A 19,403-nucleotide genomic window follows, 5' to 3' on the forward strand; every position below is an offset into this window, starting at 1 on the left:
TTATTGGGTTTATTGAACGTTACCAGATATTGCCAAACTGGTGTCCAAAGTGACTGTGTTCACTTTCACTTGAGCCGTCCGTGCATGGATCTTCCTGTTACTCTATTTTTTGCTTTTTGGTTAGTATCTTGTAATTTGAATTTTAATTTCTAAGATTACTAATGCATTCAAGCATATTTTCATAAACTTATTATTGGCAATTTGGACTCATTTTTTTATGAAGTACCTGTTTCTTGCCCATTTTTCCATTGGGTGATGTATTTTTTTATTTATTAGTAGGAGTTCCATATATATTCCAGATACTAGTCCTTTGTTGGTTATATTTATCACAGATATTTTCTCCCAGAATTTCTTAATTTTAACATAGTCAAAACTATAAATCATTTACATCTTAAGAAATCTTCTCCTACCCTGAATTTGTGTGCATATTCCCCTATATTTCATTCTCAGAGCTTTATATGTCTGCATTTCACACTTAAGTCTTTAAATACTTAGGTTTGAATTTCACGTATGGTATAAGGACTCCAATTTCTTTCCTTTTTTTCTTTTTTTAAACAGATGGCTTACCAGTTTTCCCATTACAATTTTTTGAAAAGACCTTTCCAGTTGGGTCTGTTTCTGGGTTCTCTACTCAGTTCCCTGGGTCTGTTTGTCTATCTCTGAAACCAATACTCCACTGATTTCATTACTTAATCCTAATAATAAGTGCTGTCTGGTAGGGAAAGCCTCTGCTTCTTATTGCTTTAAAGTAGGTTCTTTGCTACTCTGGGCCTTTGCACTGCTATGTAAATTTTAAACTCAGCTTGTTCAATTCCACAAGATAACTTGAGACTTTGATTCAGATTGCATCGCCTAGACAGATCTACAGACCTGTGCTGTCCATGTGACTGCTGGGCACTTGAAGTGGTGCCTGGTCTGAACTGAGATGTGCTGTAAATTCCAAAGACTTTGTATGACAAAAAGAATAAAATATTTCCTTAATAACTTTTTATATTGATTACATCTTGAAATGATAATATTTTGGCTATGTTGGATAAATAAAATGCATTACTAAAGCTAATTTTACCTGTTTCTTTTTGTTAATGTGGCTAATTAACAAAACTAACTTACATTTGTGGTTCACATTGTGTTTCTCTGGGACACTGCTGCTCGAGATCAGTCTGGGGAGCATCGACACTTTACAGTATGGAGTATTCCAAACCATCAACACGGCATATCTCCATTTATTCAGGTTTCCTTGAAAGCCTTTCCCGTAAAGGTTTTATGCATCTTTTGTTAGATTTATTCCTAGATACCTGACTCATACATGGATAAACAATTAGATTACTCTTTTGTTTATTTATTTATTTATTTATTTTGGTGAGGAAGATTCACTCTGAGCTAACATTTGTTGCCAGTCTTCCTCTTTTTTTTTTTTTTTTTTACTTCAGGAAGATTAGCCCTGAGCTAATATCTGTGCCAATCTTCCTCTATTTTGTATGTGGGTTGCTGGCACAGCATGGCTGATGAGTGGTTAGGTTGGTGTCTGGCATCCAAACCCCAAACCGGGGCTGCCTAAGTGGAGCATGCTGAACTTAACCACTATGCCTCAGGGCTGGCCCCTAGATTACTTTTTTATTGTGAAGAACACACAGACAAGTATATAAAGCAGACCATATACAACTCAATGAATTAACACAGTGCTAACACCTGTGTAATCACCCAAGTCAAGAACCAGAGCATTGCCAGGACCCAAGAAGCCCCTCTCATATCCCCTTCCAACGATTTCTCCTGTCCTCAGAGGTAACCACTATTAAAGTAATCAAACAAAGAAGCCATTAGAATGAGTGTCTCTAATGCTTGGCTGCCCGCTAAGCAGATGAAAACCTAAGCCTGAGGGGCTGGCCCAGTGGCGTAGTGGTTAAATTCCCACGTCCCGCTTCGCTGGCCCAGGGTTCCCTGCTTCGGATCCCTTATCATGCCATGCTGTGGCAGGTGTCCCACATATAAAGTAGAGGAAGATGGGCATGAATGTTAGCTCAGGGCCAGTCTTCCTAAGCAAAAAGAGGAGGATTGGCAACAGATGTTAGCTCAGGGCTAATCTTCCACAAAAAGAACCCGGTAAGCCAGAGTAAATTCCTGTAGAGGCCTTAAGGTTGAGAAATCGAAACCTAAGAACAACCAATCACGAACAGCCAACTGGGCTTTCCCAAATAAGGCAATTGCTTAAGCTCTAGCCAATCAAGTAATTCCTTGCTTTGCTTCCCGTCTGCTCTATAAAAGACTTTCTCCTAGTTCCTAAGTGGAGCATTCCTAACCATTCTGTTTGACACTGCCTTATTTGAATCAATGTTTCTGGAATAAATTCTTCAAATTTTAATGTACCTCAATTTATCTTTTAAAACCACTATCCTGACTTTATTGTAATCACTTTCTTGATTTCCTTCACAGTTTTAAAAGTGATGCATGCGTCTTCAACACTGTGGCTTACTTTTTCTCCTATTTTTTAATCTTTATATAAATGCAATCCTATTGTGTATATTTTTTGGTATTTGACTTCTTTTGTCCAACATTATGTTTCTGGGACTCACTCATATTTTTGTATGTCACTGTAGATGTCTGTCAGCAGTATATGGATATTGAGATTGTTTTAAATTTGGGGGTTTTACAAAAAATTCTGCTATAGGACATTCTTCTCCTTTGCTAAACATGTGCATGGATATACAGTATACTTAAGAGTGAAATTCCTAGGTCAAAATTAGAGAGAGAGAGAGAGCACTTTAGCAGATGGCACCTAACAGTTCTTCAAAGTCATTGTCCGTTTTAAGTTTCCCTAGCAGTATATAGAAGTTCCCATTGCTCTGTATACCTGCTAACACTTGGTATTGTCAGTCTTTCTAATTTCAGCCATTGTGGTTGGGATATAATATCTCATTGTGGTTTTAATTTGCATTTTCTAGATGATTAATGCAGTTGAGTATGTTTTCCTATTTTTTTTTAACCTTTTGGTTATCCTCTTTGCGGACTGTCTGTCTTTCTCTTTTTGATTTTAAAGAGTTCTGTATATATTCTGGAAATGAGTCCTTTGTTGAATATATGCATTGCAAATATCGTCTCCCACTTTGTAGCTTGGCTTTTCACTTTTTAAGTGGTATTTTTTGATCAAGAGAATTTCTTGATTATAATGTAGTTCAGTTTATCAATTTTTTTATAGTTAATACATTATGTGTCCTGTTTAAAATGTCTCTCCCTATTTCAAGGTCAAGAAGATAGTCTCCTATTTCATCTTCTAGAAGCTTTATTATCTCACTTTGCACGTGTAGCTCTATCATTTTCCTGGAATTGGTTTTTGTGTATGGTGTGAGTCAGGGGTGAAGTCTCATTTCTTTTTCCCATATGAATGTCAAATTGCCCAACTTCGATTATCGAAAAGTCTGTGCCTTCCCCACCACTCTGCAGTGCCACCTTTCTCCTATACCAACTATCCATATATTCATTGTGCTCTTTCTCGGCTCTCTATTCCGTCCCATTGGCCTATAATTACATCCTTGAGCCAATACCACTGTCTTAATGCTGTAGCTTCATATTAAGACTTAATAATAGGTAGAGCAGATTCTCCCACTTTGCTTTACTTGACTCTCCTGGCTATTCTTGCCCGTCTTCATTTTCACATAAATTTTAGAGTTAGCTTTTGAATATCTGTGAAAAAACTGTTAGGATTTTGATTTGAATTGCTTTGAATCTATAGATCAATTTGAGAATTGACCCCTATAGAATATTGATTCTTGCAATCCATGAGCATGGCATATTGTTAGAAATCAGGGTAAGTTTATTGCCTATTTTATGTTTTATATGAATGGATTCTTTTATATTTGTTCAACATTAAGTTTGTGAGATTCATTAATTTTGCTGCTTGGAACTGTAGGTTTTTTTACTGCTGTGTATTACTCCATTGTGTAAATATTCTACAGTTTATCTATCCATTCTATTGTTGATAGGCATTTGTGTGGTTTCCACGTAGTTTGAGGGCAATATGAACAGTGCTGCTGCCAACATACTTGTTCATGTCTTTTGATGTGCATATGTACACGTTTCTTGTGGTGTTTATAAGCCACCTGATTTTTAAGCTAAAATGAAAAGTGCTGTGCCTATGGCTTTTTCTTTTTCTGGTCCAACAATTCAGACCATCAACTCTATCACGCATATAATGCTTATTTCTCCTAAGAGATATTCTTCTGGATCTCATTTCTTTTCCTTTGGTTCTGTTCTCAAATTAACATGTGAGTTGTTTGATATTTGTTGTTACAAAAACTCATCTCATCTTTGGCCTCTACTTTAACAAAAACGTTCCTTGGGTTCTCATAAATACCTTTAAGAAGATTTTCTTTTTATGTTTTACCCAGGCATTTTGGATGTTTTCAGTGGGATGGTTGGCCTAGATGTCTAGCTTCTCGTATTACTAGAAATAGAATTCAATATAATTCAACATGTATTTATTAAGCACTTACTGTGTATCAGGCTGTCATCTAGGTTTAGTGATAGCCCTGGAAAAACAGACAAAATCTCGGCCTCATTGGGCTTGCATTCCTAACCAATATCTCTTCAAATATTCCTTCTGTTCCATTCTCTCTTCTCTCTTTGTTTTCAGCTTAAATATATGTTAGGCCTCAGTCTTTTCTCAGTATCTTTGAACCTATGTTTCTCGTCTCTGTCTCTCCATCCTGAATTCTAGATAATTTCTTCAGATAAATCTAGTTCATTAATTCATGTCGTGGAATCACACATTTTACCCCCTCAAGGAAACAACTTCGTTTATAAAGACAAGTATTCAAGCCACTGTTATTTTATTTTGTTTATATGTGTACATATATATATATATGTGCACACTCATGCACACACACATATAATCTGTCCTTTAAAAATCCAATTAAAAATACTTAAATGATGCCCAAGTGTGTATTCTTACTCATGATAAGAGAGATTCCTGGAGAATGTTACCCAGGCTGGATATGCTTGTGTAACAAGCATGCAGCAGCCTCACTGCCAGCCACTACTCTAGAAGTTTTGCTTGTACTTGTAGTAGGTTTGGCTACAACTTCTGGTTGACTCAAGTTCATAAAAAATTTCATATATTTTATTAAAAATTTCTTCACTGTGAAAATAAACGTGTTCTCAGATATCATTAATTTAAATATGGCAGACAAGGAATAAAGAATTGAATTTGTCAGTACAGTGTATAAATTGATTCAAACGGAAGAATTCACTTAATCTCTGTCTCTCATGCAGTGAAAATATTTTTTACTATGTAATGATATTGCGGACAGAAAAGAATAGCCAAAATCAGAGCAAACGCCTGTGAAATTAGCATCCAGCTTAGGAAATGTAACAAATATGAAAACCCCTACCTGTTCTTCATTCCCCTGCCCGCACCACCCAGAGTCACGTTTTAACTTTTAAGTTTTTAAGTTTTCTCATGTCTTTTGAGCATATTAAGATACATCACTTTATAATGTCTTTTAATAAGGTGTTTTTCCCAAATTGCCTGTCATTTTGTGACCCACAATTAATTCATCTTAATGCTTAACCCAATTTTCTCCACTATTATGTGAGCTTCCCCTTTATTCTCAGGCAGTTTTGAAACTGGCCTTTAGTAAATTGTATACATAACACTGATGGGTCCGTGAGACATTGAAGCATACTGGGAAATTATACAAATTTACACTCCTACCAACGATAGATGAGATTGCCTTCTCCCCACATCCGTACCAGTGCTGAGTTTTGTCAACTATATTCTCTTTTGTTGGCAATCTCAGAAGTAAAAATCTTGTATTGATTTGTATTTCTTTAATAAAGAGTCAAACAGATTTTCTAGCATGTTTATAAATTTGGATTTTCTTTTACATTTAATTTTTAATTTACCGGAAATGTATTTAGTTGTTAAAAAAAAAAGAGGTAGAAATCAACTTCTTTTTTTTAAGTTGCTATTAGTTTTCCGAATATGTTTTATTGAATAACCTTTGTCTTCCTCCCTATATTGAAATGCAATCATATGGCAAATTACTGTATGTTCTGGGTTCTATTTATGGACTCGACTGTCTTCAATGGAGTGCTGTATTGTGTTGCTTAGTCATTTTATAGTAGGTTTTAATATCTAGTGTGCTAAATCCTCTCCCAATTATGTTGGGGTTTTTTTTAGCTCGGCAAAGTACTTTACTAACTTTTGTTTCAAACTTTATTCCTGGGCTGCTTCAACTTGATTAGTTGCAAAGAATGACTTGTGTATAAGCAAAACTGAAAAGAACTGAGGTGTCCAATGGGCTGGGGCTTAAAAATATTAAAGAGCTAGATTTTATCACATCCATGAACAAAGTTTTAAAAAGCAGCCATAACATAAAATAGCAGCTCCCCGTAACTTCTTCAAGTTGCGTCTTCTTCAGAAGTTGACTCAATTCCATTTGCTTCCTTCCTGGAAGCCTCAGCACCATTCTGCACAAGATCTGAAACTTCATCCTCCTCTCCAGTGGCAAGCAGGGTTTCCCATCCACAGATTATTTGGGCAGAGCTTCAGCCAGTCTCCTTAAACCAGTCACTGTCTGCACCAAGCTGGTTTCAGATGCTGCTGGCATTTCTGTCGGCAGCTTTGTCCCAGCATGGCCTGTAATGGTGAAGATGTTGGCTGCCAGAGATTCCTGTTAAAGAGCGCCACTGTCCCTTGGTTTGTAAACGTAGTCACCTCTTCATTCCCAGAGATCTTGTTTACCTGAACTCTCTCTAAGTTCTTTAAGGAGAGTTAAAGTTTTTTTCCTGATCTGCTGTGGCTTCTATGAACCCCCTTCTTTCTGCGGGCAGCTCCTTTCCCACCAGTGTGCACTTGTGTCTGCAGTTTGACAAGTGTCCCCTGGTTCATGATAGCTTCTTTCGCCTTGTTGAGGCAGAAATGGGGCCGTGCTGGAGACTAGGGTTGGTGCCCGGGGAGTCTCAGGCAGACCAGTGGGATTAGTGTCGCACATGTGGGGATGACCCCAATTATGCTTCTTTCCCAAATTTCCCAAAACGTATTTATATTATTACTATTTTTGTGTGTGAGGAAGACTGGCCCTGAGCTAACATCAGTTGCCAATCTCCCTCTTTTTGCTTGAGAAAGATTGTCCCTGAGCTAACATCTATGCCGATCTTCCTCCACTTTGTATGCAGGACACCACCTCACCATGGCTCTGTGAGCCGTGTATAGGTCTGCACCTGAGATCCGGGCCTGTGAACCCAGGGCTGCTGAAGCGGAGCGCATGCACTTAACCACGACGCCACCGTGCTGGCACCTAAACTTACATTACTTTTAATGAAAACTTTAGAATCACTTTTCAAGTTCCCGAAAAGGTCGTAATTTTAATTATGATTGCATTGACTTTATAATTTAGGAATAATCAACATCTTTGGAATATGGAATCTGTCTAAACAGAAACTAGTGTGCCTCTCCATTTATTCTGCCATCTATCCTAGTAAAATTTCAGTTTTCTTCATACAGGCCCTGCACGTTTTTATGAAGGGTAGCCCTAGGGTTTGTGTGCATGTATTGTGTGCTATTTTGAGTAGCTCCTTTCTCCTTTCAACAACTTTCTGCTTAGTTGTTCTCTGTATCGAGGTGATTTGGGGATGTTTCTCCAGTTTGCAGAAAGCCCCTTCGTTTTCCTCTTGTTTACAGTGGAGACTTCTGTGTGTTTTTCCCTATCCAATGGTTGATTGAATCATAGTTAAAGAGACCAAGTAAGGCACTTCACTAGGAAGATAAGAGAATTTCTTTTATGGTTGGACCTATAACATATTTAACTGATTTGAATAATAAATCTTAACTTATTAATGTGTAATTTCCCCCCATAACTGTTACCTCTGTTCAGTCTCCCTCTGCTATCAGGCTCTCTTAACAATTCAGTCCAATTCTTTTTTCCTTTAAGATTGGCACCTGAGCTAACATCTGTTGCCTATCTTAAACAAGGTTTTTTTTCTTCTTCTTCTCCCCAAAACCCCCCAATACATAGTTGTGTATTCTAGTTGTAGGTCCTTCTGATTGTGCTATGTGGGGCACTGCCTCAGCATGGCTTGATGAGCGGTGTTGGTCCACCCCCAGGATCCGAACCCATGAAACCACAGGCCACCAAAGCCTTAACCAAAGACTTAACCATTTGCCCACAGGGCTGGCCACTCAGTCCAATTCTATAACCTTAATAAAAGCCTATATTGTGAAACAGAGGGACGAAGAGGGTTGGAAAGACTTCTCTGACTGCACCTTGTTTTATAGTTTTGACTTTGGAACCACGTGAATGTTTCACATGATTGGAAAAGTTGAATCAAAACGGAAAAAAAAATCCCTAAAAATCTGAAACAAATGGATACAAATAAACCTTGGGGTATATCAAATTGATGGTATAACCACACAGAAAAAAATTATTGCAAATGACTTTAAAGCTCCATCGTTGATGTACCTCCCTGGTGGGTTACAGCCTAAGGAGCAAAAAGAACCACGCTGAAATATTCAGTTGCAAAAGGTAGCTCTACTGTTAGTGGTAATATTAGTATTGTTGCTTTGAAGCTATTTTACACACAATATATACGATCCGTGTATATATTATATATATGCATAAACAAAGAAGTAATTATGTTAATGTCATTAGAACCATGGATTTTCAGCGTAAAAAAGAAAAGAGATACAAATATAAAAAATCAAAGAATTTAATGAAAAACACTACAATATTTCATCTGAGTTGGAAATAACCATATGAATTCATGACTTATTTTTCTTTCTATAATTCACATATTTCCTAGCTTTGTCTGCTGAGAGGGCATAGAAATAATGATGGTCCGATAGCAGTCAGCATCCCCAGGGCCAATTGCAGTCTCTAACTACCATCCTCCGACAACAGGAAGCAGGGCCTCTTGAAGAAGTGGCGGATTCTAGATCTGGTGCAGGGTGGAAGATAGAGGAACAGGTTAAATGACAACACAAGGATGCAGCCAGTTGAATCCCAAATGTGGGAAATTCTACAGGATAAATGTATTGATTTCTTCAACAAATAAAGGACAGTTGAAAAAAGGGGAAGGGAGAGAAGGAACTATTATAGACTCAAAGAGACTTAAGAGATAGATAAATATCAACCAAATGTGGATCTTGTTTGAATCTTGTTGAAACAAACCAACTTACTGTAAAAGTACTTTGGGAGACAACTGGGAAAAATTAAACAGAGTCCAGGTATTAGAAAGTGTTAAGGAATTGTTAAATTTGTTAAATGTGGTAATGTTATTGTAGTTATGTTTTTAAAACATCTGTTAGAGTTACAGTCTAAATATTTATAGGTGAGATTACAGGACATTTGGGATTTACTTTAACATCTGGTCCTCCCCCCAAAAAACAGTGTGAATGGGGGATACAGGTGAAATAAGAATGGCAAGAGGGCTGGCCCAGTGGCATAGTGGTTAAATTCGTGCAGTCCACTTTGGTGGCCCAGGGTTCGCAGCTTCAGACCCTGGGTTTGGACCTACACACCACTCATCAAGCCACGCTGTGTTGGGATCCCACATACAGAATAGAGGAAGATTGGCACAGATGTTAGCTCAGGGACAGTTTGGGGGAAACAAAAAGCAAAGAAACCCTGGTTCATAAGATGGCAAACTCCCTTTTCAGAAATCTCACCGTGTAGACAACTGTGGAGCCTTCCAGCTCATCAATACAGCAGATCTGCATTAACAATGAGCATCATCCGTGCCCTCCAGAGGACTGCAGTTGCCTCATTTTTATGTCAATGCAGCACTAGCACCACTGGGTTCCCTGATAATACAAAAGTATCAACTTCTCCCGGTCATCACTGCAGATACAATTTTCCGCTCTTTGATATTTTACGATTACATAAACAGCATGGAATAGTAAGATTATGCTTATTTTGCTAATGCATGGTGTGATCAAAAGAATACCCAAATTAACAGGTGAATTGACAATCCAAGAGGACAAGAGTCCTTGAAATTGGAAACGAAGATGTGACTGCAAAAAAAAAAGAGACACAGAGAGATGCGACGTTATTGGCTTTGAAGATAGAAGAAGGGCCTCTCAGAAGCTGGAGAAGACAAGGACAGGTCTCCCCTCGAGCCTCCGGAACTGAACGAGCCCTGTTGACACCTTGATGTTTTGTCCGGTGAGACCTACACTGGACTTCCGATCTACAGAAAAATGAATGAACGAATGAATGACTGAATAAATGAGTAAACTTGTTCATTTTAAGCCATTGTTACAGCAGTGAATAGGAAATTAGTACAATTATCTAATTAAACAAAGACACTTTGCATATATTAGCTTAAATAAACTATACTTGAAGTTAATTTTACCTGGTTCTTTTTATCTGTTTTAATGTGGCTGCTGGAACACGACATATGTGGCTTGCTATTCCTATTGGACAATGCTGATTTAAAATCTTTTGGCTCGATCATTCTACATGTTGGAGCAAATTCAGTATTACCTTTTTTAGAAGACTCTTGGACTGTCCCCAAGCCCTCCTTTGGCTTACTTTTAGGGTGGGGTTGGGACTTTCTAGTTAGTCATTTGGTCTGTTGAACTCCTCAGCTTTCAGAAGACACTAGCAGTCTCGCCTCTACTCTGCTGAGCTAAGGCATGTGACTCACATTCATAGGCAATATAGAACGGTGACATTCCACATCTTGTCAGGGAACGTGACCTCACACTCACAGTTGTTCAGTACTTACCAACTTGAACAAAACCACAATTTAATGCTCATTTAAAGAAGACACGGTTGTTGCTGAAATTCCAGAGCAAAGAGAAATGTACACATCTTTCTGTAGGCCTAGTTCAGGACTAACAATAATAGCTCTTTGCACAAACCATACTGTATAGGTTTTTCTGGTAGAAACTACCTAGATCGACACCAAGTATTTCTTCTTCCTAGACACACATTTCTTAGCCTTCCTTGCAGTTAGCTTGTAGCCATGTGATTGGGTTCTGTGCAGGGGTAGTGGGCAGAGGGGATGTGCTTCCAGGCCTGGCCATGAAAGCCCAAACATTGTCATCCACACGTTCTCTTTCCCTGCTATGATAACCTCAGAGGCCACATGTTTACCATGGCAAAAACCACAAAATAGAAGGATTCTGGATCTCCAAGTCACCACCTCAAAGAAAGCCACCGAGGAAAGTTGCATGACTGACTTTGTGAGTGAGAATGAAGCCACTGCTTTTCTAGTCATTTGTAGGTTATTTGTTACCATGGCATATCTTAGCTTACCCCGACTAATATAGATCTATTGAATAAGGACTTTTTTAGGAGTTGTTTAATTCTGGAACGCACGTGAGTAAGTGTATTTCCAACTACACATAGTTCGTAAAGTACACATGCCCATCATCCAGTGGGTGAAGAGCTCTTGAAATATATCTAAGGCAAAAATGTGGAAATATTCCATGTGTCCTTGCCGGCTGATGTGATGATTCATAAATTCCTATCAGATGGGCATGGCCAATTTTATTATACTTCTGTGAGGTTATAGTTTAGTGATCTACTGGAAGATGCATACTTACAAATCCCAAACAAACGAAAATAGGACAGGTGGTACTTCTCTTGTTTCTTTTCATAATTTCAGGATCTTAGTATTTTCCCAAATAGAAAGCACTTCTTCAACTAAATTTTCACTATCTCAAACTGTGCTCCCAGATTCTTCTGGGTAGCCACATTGTTAAATTAAACTAGATTTCTAGATATTTTGGAAGCTTAAAGAATAAAGGGAAAGCTTCTCTGAGCTTTTTGTTTATTTAATGTTGTCATTGTTTTATATTTATTTTGTCATCAACAGAAATTTTAATTATAGATCAAAGCTAATTTTATTACTGAAGCTTTTAAAGTCTATATAGCATTTGTACTTATAACAAGTTGGTGGAGCTGTTCTTTTAAAAATCCTTCATAAACACACAAATGAAAACCTTCCCTGGGCCGGCCCAGCAGCGCGGCAGTTAAGCTTCCATGCTCCGCTTCGGCAGCCCTGGATTCGCCAGTTCAGATCCCGGGTGTGGACCTATGTACCACTTGGCAAGCCATGCTGTGGCAGGCGTCCCACATATAAAGTAGAGGAAGATGGGCATGGATGTTAGCTCAGGGCCAGTCTTCCTCAGCAGAAAAATAAGAAGAGGAGGATTGGCAGCTGATGTTGGCTCAGGGCTAATCTTCCTCAAAAAAAAAAAATCTTTTCTATATTTTTATCCCCAGCTATAGTGAGAAGTGACATTTGGTCCAGAATCCTAGATTCATGTCAAGGCTACCAGCACTTCACAAAGCCAAAGTTGTACTTTTTGAAGGGGGAAGTGGGCTGAAGGTAAGAGGATGAATAAAGTCCATGAAGAAGGATAATCAAACAGAAGACATCTGTAGAGTGATTCACTACTCCTCCAAGAGGGCTATCTCTGTACCTTGTCTTGTCCAGCTGAGTCACAGAATCACATGCCTCATTGCTATACTAGTACAATGTCATGGTCTCCCGAGGTGTTGTTTCTAATAATGCACATGCTTAAAAGTTCAGGAAGAATAATCACAAGGGCCTTTAATGCTGACAGGTGCAAAATGGCTGCCCTGAGGCCCTAGGGGATCAGATATTTAAGATGGCACAGGCACGAGATCTTGAAAACATATTGGAAGTTGTAACACAGTCAAGCTTAGTTGTAGTACCTAATGGTTGTAATGTGAATTTTTACTTTTATGGTTATTTGCAGGAAATTTAAAATTCCAGCCAATTTTTTTTGCCCCCAAGATTACCTTCAAGATGGGTTTTTTTTTTTCCCATCAGTTCATATAAGTGCAGAGAAATATAAAATCATTAAAAAGTCTTTTAAAATTTTATTGAGGTCATAAAAGTTTACAGATAGTGAAATTTCAGTTGTACATTATTTGTCAGTCATCATACGTATGTGCCCCTTTACCCCTTATGCCCACCCCCCAGTCCCCTTCCCCTGGTAACCACTAATCTGTTCTCTTTGTCCATGTGTTTGTTTATCTTCCACATATGAGTGAAATCATATGTGTTCGTCTTTCTCTGTCTGGCTTATTTTGCTTAACATCATACCCTCAGGGTCTATCAAATATAGAATCATTTTCATGTAAGTTTAAGAAAAATGTTACTAGAAAAGTAACAGCAATTATTCCCAGGATCTCATAATATGTTCCAAATCCAAATATCAATTATTCAATTATTCTCATTATTAATGAGGTTAACTGAGAGTCAGTATTAGATGTTCCTCCAGTTAGAGAAGACTGCTTAGTCCAGGGCGGTGACTTGTGTAGAATGAAAACATTATTAAGAACAGGAAAGTTGATACTTTGGAGTCTCCTTCAGAGGTGTCGAGATCTGCAATGTTGACGTGAACAAGGACATAATTATCATGCTTAAAAAATTTATAACCAGAAAGGGAATTTGTCATTCCTAAACCAACCACAGTAATGACAACATTCAGATAATTTCAGAAACTTCCAAAATAGTGTGGTTCGTGAAGATGAATTCCCAATATCTCTTTCATCACATTGTAGGAGATAAAGAAATAAACAAAACGTAATCCCACGTGACCCAGGAAAAAAATCACAAGTTGTGAGCTTCTCTGACTGACTAGTCAGGATGACATCATGCCACATGTTTCTGGAATCTTAACTAGCAAATTTGCCCCACAAAGGCTTTATAAGTCAGTAAAAATTGCCCTGGATCCTTTCAATTTCATGTAAAGTAAAATATCACTTGTTAGAGAAAACATATACTTAAGGAGGTTGTTACATCAAATCTTGTTGTAATGAAAAATGTAGACTCATATATATCATGAATGGTAAATAGTGTTGGAAAATATTTTGTCTTGAGGAAATGTGAACTAAATGCCTATGGCGATAGTAACACAAAATGCTTGAGGCATTTGTTATGCGACTCTCTTCTATGAAGCTATGGCGAGCTCAAGTCACCGTTACTCTCGAGGCTGAGAAGTGGGTGTATTTAGTAATATAATTGTAGTGGATTTAGTGGATTAATTCTGCTTGGTGGGAAAGCCTTAGAAAGCACCTTCTCAAATGATTTCTTGTTGTCTTCATCAGCAGCAGCACATTGTTAATTGCTGAATTAAAATGCTACCATATGCTGCTTCTTGAGCTTAGTCAGACAGTGTATTTTTGTTGTTGTTTTTTAAACTAGACAGTAGGCTTGTGTGTGATGAGTCATTGAGTGTTATCTTGTAGATAACAGGCTTAGGAGAAGAATAAATAAGTGTGCTTGAATTGGGGCACTGCCTGCTGGATGCATTCCATCTCTAGTACCTTCTGATTTGTGCGGCTAACCCAGGGAGGTGAGGCCAGTATTCAAAGCCTAGAATCGGATTGCACCCACCTTGCCTCACTCAGCCCTCATCTGAGGTTGCAGAGAAGGAGGCTTCTGCTTTTTCTCCCTTTCTAACCTTCCTGTTGCTTCTCTCTTCCCTCCTCACTGCCATCTTTTGCCACCACTTTATCAAGAGCCAAGCCAAGCTGGAGGATAGTTATGTAAAAGCAGACAAAATTGCCTGGCAGTGTATTGAGACCAGAATGGGTCATGGAAATTATTTCTGTGCGAAACAACATTTTAAAAATCAGTTATTATGTTTCCAAATGTATTTTAATTAAATTTGATGAATCTGATAATTGATTTTTATTTTGCATTTCTTTTTGTATACTGAATGTCAGATTGGTGGAATTGATCCAATTTTTGACTAACGAAAAAAAGTCACAAAAGTTAGCTATTTGTTTAAGCATCCTCAACTTTGAACTGGTAGACAGGCTCAAAGGTAACCTTTACTGGAGTTTTATCTTGCAAAGATCAAAAAATATATTTATTTTTCTTTCAATGATCGTACATATTAAGTATCTTTCTATTCTGCTAAAGTATTAATAAGCCTCATGAAGAGAATTGGCAAAGTTAAGAATTCTCCATGTAATTCAGATAAAATAAGTTTTTGGCTTAAATGTTGACTTTAAAACGACTTTGACCCGTTCTACATGGTACAGTGGTAGTGGGTATATGACAATGTATTTGTCAAAACCCGTTGAACTGTGTGCCACCTAGAGTTAATTTTACTGTACACAAATCTTAAAAAATCAGCTTGGATGGCTGAGGAACCCAAGAGGGAATGGAGGCTATGACAAATAAATCTAAGTGTATTACAAATGTATGACATAACCACACTGAAAGAGATGGGGAAGAAAGGAGCTAGCCTAAATAACTTTGTAACAAAGTGTTTTGATTAGATGCTGTAAGGCTATAGACAAAAAGAGTTGTACACAAACATCTAACTCTGGTAAATTTATTTATCACACAGTATGGGTTATCAATTTTGAAATTACTTTGCATGTATACTAGAGTTGAACAAATATGTAAATACACTGTAGATAATGAGCCAGGTTGAAGAACTTAAAAACTGTTGAGTTCTTCGATACGCCTTCCTCCAGGAGCTGAAGCTAAATGCCCCTCTCTTGAAAGAGGGCTGGACTTACTGACATCCTTCAAATGAATCGAGTATGAAGAGAAAGACAGGTACTTTACACTGGAGACACCCGACAGACAACATCTTAACCACGTAATCAAGACGATCAATGCCAGGAATGAGACATACTGGTATCATGTGTACCCACTGACGGGCTATGATGAGAAGGACGCACTGCTCCGTGATATCCTTTCCCAAATATGTACAACCTCGGTCTGGTCACGAGAAGGCATCAGACAAACCCAAAGTGAGGGACATTCAAAAGTGTCAAGGTCATGAAAGGCAAGGAAAGAATAAGAGACTGTCACAGAAGATTGTCATAGAAGACTAAGGAGATGTGACAACTAAATGCAGTGTGGTATCCTGGATTTGATCTTTGAACAGAAGAAGGACATTAGCTGGAAAACTAGGCAAATTACAGTAAAGTCTGCAGTTTAGTTCATGTAGCATCCTAATGTTAACTTTTAATTTTTGATCATTGTGTTATGGTTATATAAGAAGTTAACATTAGGGGAAGCTGGGTGAAGGGGATACAGGAACCCTACATTTGTAACTTTTCTGAAGATCTAAAATGATTTCAAAATAAAAGTAAACCTTCTGAAAACAGGCTTACAAATAATTTCCCAAAACCATCAAATTTTGATTTTTTTTCTGCAAATAATTTGCATTGCTTTGCTTTCACTCACTCAGCACGTCCTAAACCAAACTGATGACCCTCCTCTGCCTCTCTCCAAACCCACTCCTCTCTGTGCTCCTGTCTCAGTAAATGGCACTACCACGCTCGCTCTCCGTGTCCACCTAGGAAACAGAGTCATTTTTTTTTTTTTGAGGAAGATTAGCCCTGAGCTAACATCTGCTGCCAATCCTCCTCTTTTTGCTGAGGAAGACTGGCCCTGAGCTAACATCTGTGCCCATCATCCTCTACTTTATATGTGGGATGCCTACCACAGCATGGCTTGCCCAGCGGTGCCACATCCACACCCAGGATCTGAACTGGCGAACCCTGGGCCACCCAAGCGGAAAGTGCACACTTAACCGCTGCGCCACCACGCCGGCCCCCAGAGTCATTCTTGACTTTTCCTTCTCCCTCGCTTCACAATGAATTAATTACGAATTCCTAGTCACCAATCCTAAATATCTCCTTCATATTCTTGAATTACTTGTCTTATTTGTCTTCCATCATAGATGACGATCTCTGTAGGGGCAAGGGCATTGTCTGCTTGATTCCCCATGTGCTCCATACGCTTAGCACAGCGCCTGGTGCACAGCAAGCACTCAAAAGTTAGTTGCTGAATAAGAGAATGAATGCATGTTTTATTGTATGTTACTGTTTATTGGTATTTTCATCCCAACCCCCCTGTATCTAACATAGTGGGATGCAGCCATATAAGTCTTTTATTTATTTATTTTTAATCTGTGCTAATTGAGTTTTAGAAATCAAGTGTGGCCTCCTTGTTAACAGAAGTTTCACAAAGTCCAATTTGATGTTCTGACTCCAGAAGTCAGTGAGTTTTCAGAGAACCACAGAATGAGCTGGAAGGACTTGTGAAGGTCGTTTAGTGCAAATCTCTCATTCTGTGAACAAAGACCTTGACGCTCCAAGAAGTTAAGCAGGTTGCTGAGTTCTAGCATGCGTCCAATGACAGAACGGGCATTTATTTTGATGGCCTAGAGAATCTGGAAGAAGAGGGAGAGAAAAAAATAAGGGAAAGAATGGCATCAGATCCTTTATTCTACACATCTTTGAAACAAGTGGATAAAATAAATAATAAATAATGCTTATTAAAAAATTTATCTAGGGGGCTGGCCCCGTGGCCGAGTGGTTAAGTCCACGCGCTCTGCTGCAGGCGGCCCAGTGTTTCGTTGGTTCGAATCCTGGGCACGGACATGGCACTGCTCATCAAACCACGCTGAGGCAGCATCCCACATGGCACAACTAGAAGGACCCACAACGAAGAATGTACAACTATGTACTGGGGGGCTTTGGGGAGAAAAAGGAAAAAAAATAAAATCTTAAAAAAAAAATTTATCTATTCATTTCCAGGCAAAAATTTTGTTCTATGAACTCTTTAAAAAATCTAATTATTTGGGGGAGGCATAAACATTGAGTTCCTGATTTGGGGGTAAGTTAGTTTATTTTTTCCTTAAGCTTGAGGGCGTGAAGTACTTAGGGATGTGGATACCAAAAGAGGCAAGAAGGAAAAGGTACATAAATGGGGAGAGGATGGCAGTAGGGAGTGCAGGAGGATGATTTTGGAGGGGATGGTGTAAGAGTATATAAAATTGACCCATATGGGTTCTTAAAGATATTTGGGATATTGACGATTGGAAATTAGTAGGAATACTAAATATTTCTATACTACTGCTCATTAACCTACTCATATATAGCAACTTGTCAAGCATCCTTTACAGTAATCTGGGAATCAAAAGGCTTTTCATAGATTTGCTTGCTGGGTATTTAGACTTTTACTGATGCTAGTAATAGCAACCCAAAGACAAAGATACATATGGGATCCAATTCTTTTTGTCAAAATTTTTTACAGAAGAGAAAATTAATCAAAAGGATTACTCGACTTTCTTTTTGAAATGAGAGAGCTGTTGAGCTACACAGCTGAAAACAGAATTTCATTTAGTCATGAGGCATGAAGAATCTTGCTCATAAAAAGAAATCAATTCATTTATTCATTCACAAATGTATTCTTTCATTCAGAAAAGTTATTGAGTGACGTATTTATTAAGTGATTTCACCTAAGAGACTTGAGGAATAAGTAGGAGTTAGCTAATCGAAAAAGTGAAGTTATATGATAAAGCCACAAGTAATGCCATTCCCTTCCTGAAAGCTTCCTCTGGCTTCCCATTGCACTTAGAATAAAACCGGCACTCACCCCACAGCCCAAAGTCCCGCATGACTGAGCCTCTGTCCACATCTCCTACCACTCTCCACCTGCCTTCGTGTTTCTCGGTTATGCACGCCCAGTTAGTTTCCACCTTAAACCCTTGTTTCTGACATACTGGAATGCATCCAGTATGCTTCCTTCATTTTTTCTTTAAATCTTTGGTAATCAAGCTTCAGACAGTTAAGTATGACCTCCTCATTAAATCTTCCCTCTGCCTAGAATGTTCTGCCTTCCTATTCCTCCGTCTTAAGTAAAATGTCACTCTTTAGAGGTGCCATCCCTGACAATTTTATCTAAGCAGACACTTCTCTGCGTAATAACTTATCACTACCTGCAGTTGCCTCGTTCATTTATTTGTTTGCCTGCTCTTGCCTGTCTCCCTTTGTTAGTATTCAAGGTCCATGAGAGCAAGGACTTTGTCCTGTTCACTCCTGAACCTCTAGGCCCTAGAAGAGTGACTGACACATCATGTGCATTCAGTAAATAATGACTATCCTAGACGATGAGATTTGTTTATGAAATATTAAGCTCACTGATACGAAGCTGGTGTTCAACAAACAATAAATTCTTTTCTTACCCATCGATGAGACCAATCAATTCAGTCCCCTGATCAGCAAGGACCGTACGCATACCATCTTGGATGTGGAGGATGTTGCATGCTATTATTCAAAAACACTTAGTAAAGGAACAATGACAGTGTATGGGGTGTTCTCTTTTTGCTCCTCCCAATCCACTCTCTACTCTTTGCCACTCTGCTCTGTGTCCCTGGAACATAGACCTTTAGGATTGCTTCAAAGGGTTCTCTCATTCTCTGGCATCTGGCTGGATTTGGTCAACAGGAGGTGCCATCAGGAGATCAGCAAGCAGAAGAGTGAGGTTTTCTTGACTGAGTTCCTTTACTGAAGCCTTCAAGCTCCTGTTGGGCAGCCCTCTCCTAGAGTTCTCTCCAGGCAGTGGTCACCGTTCCTTCATGCTTAGGGATGTATGCTTAGGGATGTTACATC

At 38.6% G+C, this 19,403-nt stretch overlaps 1 pseudogene; it reads right to left on the reverse strand.

Moving 5' to 3' along the window:
- Window positions 1-6,396: 6,396 nt before the first annotated feature.
- Window positions 6,397-19,029, reverse strand: LOC111768896 (transcription factor BTF3 pseudogene; annotated as a pseudogene).
- Between the last annotated feature and the right edge of the window lie 374 nt (window positions 19,030-19,403).

The sequence above is a fragment of the Equus caballus genome, chromosome 1 (genome assembly GCF_041296265.1).
Source record: "Equus caballus isolate H_3958 breed thoroughbred chromosome 1, TB-T2T, whole genome shotgun sequence".
NCBI lineage: Eukaryota > Metazoa > Chordata > Mammalia > Perissodactyla > Equidae > Equus > Equus caballus.